This window comes from Emydura macquarii, unplaced genomic scaffold (assembly GCF_026122565.2).
Source record: "Emydura macquarii macquarii isolate MOO-44397 ecotype Brisbane River unplaced genomic scaffold, CSIRO-AGI_Emac_v2 contig_306, whole genome shotgun sequence".
Lineage (NCBI taxonomy): Eukaryota > Metazoa > Chordata > Testudines > Chelidae > Emydura > Emydura macquarii.
The window spans coordinates 12410931-12417412 of record NW_027130443.1 but is presented as its reverse complement, the minus strand read 5'-3'; positions in this window follow the sequence as shown (position 1 = coordinate 12417412).

Here is a 6482-nt window from a genome sequence, read left to right as displayed (position 1 = left end):
CTCCTTGTTCTAACCACTAGACCTCCCTCCCCACATCAGAACCAGCACCTAGGAATCCTGACTCCTTGCCCAGGCTCTAACTGATGGACTACACTCCCACGCTGGCTGAGTTGCAGGTACTTCCCCACAGGGAACCGGAACCAGCCCCAGCCAGAAAAACCCCATCACAAAAGGGGAAGCAGAGGGCTGAAGGAAGGCCGCACGTGGTGGCATGATGTAAGTATTTACAGTGTAAGGTCTTTGAGGCAGGGGCTGTCGTTTTGTTCTGGGTCTGTGCAGTGCCTAGCGCAGTGGGGCTCTGGTCCATGACTGGGGAGGTCCTCAGCTCTACAGTGATCCAAACCCAGCCAGATTCGCTGAGTTGCTGGATTGCTCCAGCTCTTTCTTTTAGGCATTTCTCCACCGACCTTCCACAGAGGAGCTCTGTGTGGCCAGCCCTGCACATTCAAAACTCAGGGTCAGACACCCCAAAATCATGAGTCCTTATTGAAACAAGACATGGAGGCTTCTTCTTTTCTTTCTGATTTCTGACCTTTCAGGGCCAGACTCCGGATCAAGTATTTCTCTGCAGCCGCCAGGGTTAGAAACGTACTTACTTTTTAATGAGACAGACCAGGTGGGGGAGGGAATCTCTCTTATTGGACCAACTTCTGTTGGTGGAAGAGAGGAGGGTTCGAGCTCCCAGACCTGAAGAAGAGCTCTGTGCAAACTCAGAAGCTTGTCTCTTCCACCAACAGACCTTAGTCCAATAAAAGATATTCCCTCGCCCACCTCGTCTCTTTCAAATCCTGGGACCAACAGGGCTACTGCAACGTTGCCAATTTACTTTTTAATGGAAGCCGAGCGGATCGCCTATTCACCTGACTCCCGGAGCTGGGCTTTAAGAAAATCACCCCACAGCGTGACCAAATTGGGAGAGCTGGCGCTCCTGAGCGCTGGCCCGTGGAGTGGGCTTATGGGAAACGTTCTTTCACACGCTGCTGAATTCTCGGTTACTTTGAGGTATGTGGGGCTCTTTCTTTTTTAAAGGCTGAGCCAGGAAAACCCGCTGACTCATTTAAAAACACATTTAAACGAACCCCTCTCCCGTCCCAAATTGCAGAGTCCATTTTCACTCGCAGAAGCAAACTGATTCAGGTTCTCTTGCACGTCCCAGGCCATCCTCGGGCTATCGGGCAAAGGGGAAGGATTTGGGGTTTCTTTGTAAAGACCTGATTCATTTCACAGGGTCACAGGGAGGTCAGAATTCACCCAAATTTTGCTGCCACCTCTTCTTTAACATCTCTGTGTGGGCCAGCTGCCACCCCGACACTGGGTTCATCTCTGCCTTCTGCAGGGTTACCTGGGGGCAACAGCTGAGCGCTGCAGTCAGGGAACGGTTAAGGAGGGGGGCACAGCCTTCTGAATGCCAGTTTGACAAGGAATCTCCCCTTCACAGCTGTCAGGCCCCCGAGGAAGTACAAATTCTCACACACACACACACACACACACATGGACTCCCCCCGCCCCCAAGCAGCGGGGAAGCGTTTCACACCCACTTTGCATTGGAGTCAATGGCTGCACCGGGCCCCTACGCTTAAAGAGGTTTCATTGCAACCGCTCGGTAAAACGGGGCCAGTGGGCTCAGCCAGCCTGCGTCTAGACGCCACCACTGTTCACTTCCCACCCACTCGAAGCCTGGGTGAGAAAGCTGCCTCCCACGGGTTCGAGGAAGGGCTGGGAGGGAGAAGAGAGATGGCAGAGCTGGCACCCGCTAGGGAGCCAGCAAGAGGAGAGACCCAGAGAGGCTGCTGCAGTTGCGAAGGCTCGCAGGCCAGGGTGTGCCAACGGGAGCAGGGACAGGAGTAGGACCTACACATAAACAACAACACGGGGACACCCTCTGGAGACACCCTCTGGAGCCTCAGAAAATAACTGTTAGGGAGGAGCAGGTGCACTGGGATTCCTGCTGCCAGGGAGCCCTCTCTCCACGGCACGGCTGCTAAGTTCCAGCCCCACAGGGCTAGAGGAGCCCTGCACAGTCAGTGCTTAGCACAGCCCTTGGTCCAAGCGGGGACCCGCGGCCCTGCTGGCAGCTGCTCCCCTCCTTAGCCCTGGCCCCTAGCCCAAATCCAAGCCACAGGGAGGCAGCAGCCTCCGACCTTGCAACTCTGGGCACCGCTAGCAGCAGCTGGCGGGAGATAAAGGCAGGGAGGCGCCTTGCCGAAGCTTTGGGACACGCCTACCACGCCCTGCTGCCCCCGGGCGGGAGCCAACCGCGGAGAGGAGCAGCTTCGCCTAATGCTGCAGTGGGCAAAGGGCCCAGAGCCAGGCGGATGGGAATAGTTAGGGGGATCACACCGGAGATCCTGGCCTGCTCTTACCCCAGTGCACCGTGGCAGGTGCAGCTCCCTGCAGCCCCCAGGCCTGAGAAGCTGCCCGGCTGGTCCTTTTTCGGCTGCTCTGGACACGCTTTGGTTCCAGCAAGCAACACGGAAGGGTCAGCTCAGCCCCCAGCCTGCCTGCCCCAGGGACAGGGGAGGGGCTTCCAGCCCCCCTAGGGGCAGCCAGGCTGACTTGTGGCTCATGCAGACGCCAGCTGGTCTCTTTATGCAGCACAATAGTAATTTGGTTACCCAGGGGCGGCTCCACCAGAGTCGCCCCTGCTCAGGACTATTAGGAGGGAAGCATTTGGGGGAAAAACCCAGCCTCAACCTCCCCCCTGGTGCTAGTGGCTGGAACAGAGGCCTGGGAGCCAGGAGGGCTGGCTTCCATGCCAGCTTCTGGCACTGATGTGTTGCATGACCTGGGCCCAGTCCCATCCCCTTGCTGGCTCCGTTTCCCTGTCTCGGGGCTAGGTACCTGCCTCACGCAGGCCCAGGCTGGGGTTAACACACACACGGGTAACGTGCTTTGAGAGCCCCCCAGGGCACCCCGCTGCTACAATTAGCCCACCCACCGCTGGAGCACCAGCTTGGGAACCGACTCCCAGCAGGGCCCAGCGCGTGCAGCTCCCCCCGCAGGCCTCGAGTCTCAGCCCCTGCAAGAACCAGCTCTGCAGCTGGGCACCTGAAACGTGGCTGCTTCTGAAACCGGGCCCCTGCACATCACCCCTTTCCCTCCCTCGCTGCCGCCAGGCCAACTCCCACCCCACCCCCATCCCCACTCCAGAAATTACCCCCCAACTGCACAGGTGAAGAGAGACCAGGGCTGTAGGGTGCCCCCGGATCCCCTGCTCTGTGTCCCCGTCCTTAAGGCCCCCCCCCGGTTGCCTGGAGAGGGAAAAACTGCAGGCCAGGCTCCTTCTCCCCCCCCCCCCATGCAAGGATCTCCGCTTTAGAAGTTTCTAGTCAGTTGCCATGGCAACTCCTCACCCCATCCCTGGCCACGTAGCCCATAGCAACGCATTCGCACAGGGCCCAGCCTGATGCTTCCCGGGCCAGATTTCGCTCTGCTTTAAAAAAAACCCGTCAGTGATTTCCATCCAACCCCCCCCCCCTGAAAAACCCACTCCTCCTGACCTGCTCGCTGAGCACCAGGGCAGCCCCTGCCCGCAGCGATCACGGGGCCGGCCAGGCAGAGCCCCAGCTTGGCTCCTGGCAGCCGCCCTGAGACGATGGGGCGAGGGTGCGACGCCCAGCTAGGGCAGGTCCGGGGCAGAGCGAGGCCCCACTGCCCATCACCGCCTGCCTTAGCACCCAGCGCCCAGACCTGGCAGCCAGCATCCCAGCGGGGGATTTGCCACCCCCGGAGCCGTGGAGATTTGCCTCTCCCGGCTGCAGGGTGGGAGGGGAGTTCTCCTGAGCAGCACGAGGAGCTGGGCGCCGGCTCTGGCAGCTGCATCCAGCTGCCCTGAGGGTCCCAGCAAGGATCCCCCCACCCGGCCCCTGACCTCTAAGGGCCAGGGCTGAAGGGGCAGGACCAGCCGCTGACGGCTTTAGGATCACAGCCGGGCCGGCCTCCTGCAGGTGCAGGGGTAGTGCTTCCTGCTGGAGCCGAGAGCCGCCGGGGTTGCCCGGCCTGGTTCTAACCCAGCTCGGCCCAGGGCTGGAGAAAGAGGCAAGGCTGGAGAAAGAGGCAAAGGGAGCCCTTGGCGTAGTCGAAGGTACGTCTACACGGGCACTGGAGGGGTCACGCCCAGCTGGAGGTGCCGGGGTGGCGCTAGCCCTGATGGAGCAGAAAACAGCCGCAGCACAAGTGGCTGGGCAGGGCCCCCCCCGCGTGCCATCCTGTTTGAACCTCAGCAGCAGCCAGGGGTGAGGTGGTTAGCCCCGCCCAGCACGGGCCCTGCCGGTGCAACATGGCTGTGGTTAGCGTGCGATCACGCTCAGGGCTAGCGGGAGGGGGGGGGTGTCTTCTCAAGCCCGTTACACCCGAGTCACGGGTGGAGACACGGCTGAAGGGCTGCACGGCCCCGAAAGTTCCCACGGTGTCGCTACGTCTCCGCGGCGTGGGAAAAATCCACACCCAGCAGCTGCAGCCCCGCTGCAGACAGCCCTTCCGTCAACCTCCTTCCTGCCCCACGCAGAACCCCTCCCCGCACTGCCCCGTGGGCTACAGCGGCGCCGCTGGAGTGTTGCAAGTGTAGACGTGTCCCCCTGCAGTGAGTCTAGAACCACTGACCACAGCGCGCTCTGGCAGCTGAAGGCTGCTGCAGCGTACAACCAGCGGCTGGGGGCACCTACCTGGCCCTGGCCGGGGGGGGAATGGGGGTCTCCTGTCATGCCTTGGAATAGCTAGACCAGAGTCCAATCGCCAAAGCGATGTCAATCCCTCGCTCCCCTCGGCCCAGGCTGCAAGGTGGAGGCCCATACCACCGGCATCCAGTCGGCAGGACCCAGCGCAATGTCTGCGCAACTTCCCAGGCCAGGAAAGCAGCAGGCCGGGGGGGCTGGTGACAGGACAGCTGCACCCCTAGAAGCGGAGGCAGGGATGCAAACCAGTGCAAGGGCCGGTCTGAACAGCTGCGGCCTGTCACCCCAGGTCACGTTCTTGGGCAGGTCAGCCCCTGGACTTTCAGGGACAGCAACTGGATCTTGCTCCAGGAATCCCTACGAAAGCCACGGGCCCCCCACTGTACGCTGGGGATCAAGGCGGGGGGATGGGCCCCAGCCTGCTTGGAAGCCACAAAGCAGCCAGCGCAGCGTCAGGCTTGTATCACTTTAATGCTTAGTCAATACAGTTGCCAAACCAGAACATCGTGTGTGCAACATTGTGGTGTGCGTGTTGGTGTCTGAACTCCTAGCAACCCCCAACCTCCCGCCCTTGGCCTGGGAGAAGAGAAGCATGGGGGGGGGGGGGGGGGGGAGAGAGAGGAAACAGGCAGCTACCACCTACCCCCCCCCTTCTCCCAATGTTTTGAGCCGTGAAAACGTGGGTCATCCTCAAGCTCCTTCCCTCACCCCCCCTTTAAAAACCGCTTCTACCTAAGAAAATATATAAAGCACTAAAGATGACATTCAATCCCCCCTCTCCCCCCTCCCCCCCCAAAACAAAACAAAACCCCAACACAACATTGCGTGGACAGGTAGTAACAATACAATCAAATGTAAAAAGGGCTCCAAGCCCAGCCAGGCAAGTGTTGAGATTATCCCTCCGTGGATACAAGGGGGAGGGAATCTGGGGGGCAGAGGAGCCCCCCTTCCCAGCAGCTCGCCCAGGGCGCACACTGGCGCCCCACAGTGGCAATCAGATAAATAAGAACCGTCTGTGTGTAACAGTTTTGGTTTTTTTCTTCCTTCATTTAAAAAAAAAAAAAAAAATTACAAAACAGCGAAGTTGGAAACACAGAGAGCAGGTTAGTGTTCACATTTTCTCTCCAGACTTGCTCCACACGAGTTAGAGACAAAGGAAGAGAAAGACAGAGAAGCTGGACCGTGGCAGGGAATGGAGACCCAGCAGGCTGCATGCCCAGCGGTACCCGCTGGCCATCTGCTCGGCCTTGCAGGTTGGGGTGACAGCAGCAGGGCACGGGAGACAGGAGCAGGAGGGGAGGGTCCCGGGACACCCCCCATCTGCTGTTTTGACATGAGGATGGGAGAAGGGGGGGTGGGTGGGTCCCGTGACACTCGACTCCTCCCTAGGAGGGACGCGCTCACCCCCCAGCAATCATGCTTCAAATGAACTTGGAAACTGCCCCAGGAAATTTGGTTTTAAAACGTTTACAGCAGCAGCAGCAGCAGGGTTACTGAGGGCCGACACGGTGCAGGGCCAGGGTCACCAGCCCAACCACACCCCCCCCCCCCCGGCTGCGCTGGCACAGGAAAGGCTGGCAGGGCCCAGCCTCTAGCACAAGGGCCAGCCGGCACCTCCTGAGAGCAAGACAGGCCGGCGCGCCCAGGCACGAGGGAGGGGCTGTGGGCGTTACTGCTCCCTCAGGGACCTCGGTCCCCCCCAAAATCTCCTCCCATCCATCTGCTTCCTTCATTCTCGTGTCACACAAGGAAGTTCGAGCAAGGAGACAGCCAGGCTAGGGGTACACGTAGCATAGCCCCTGCTGCCCC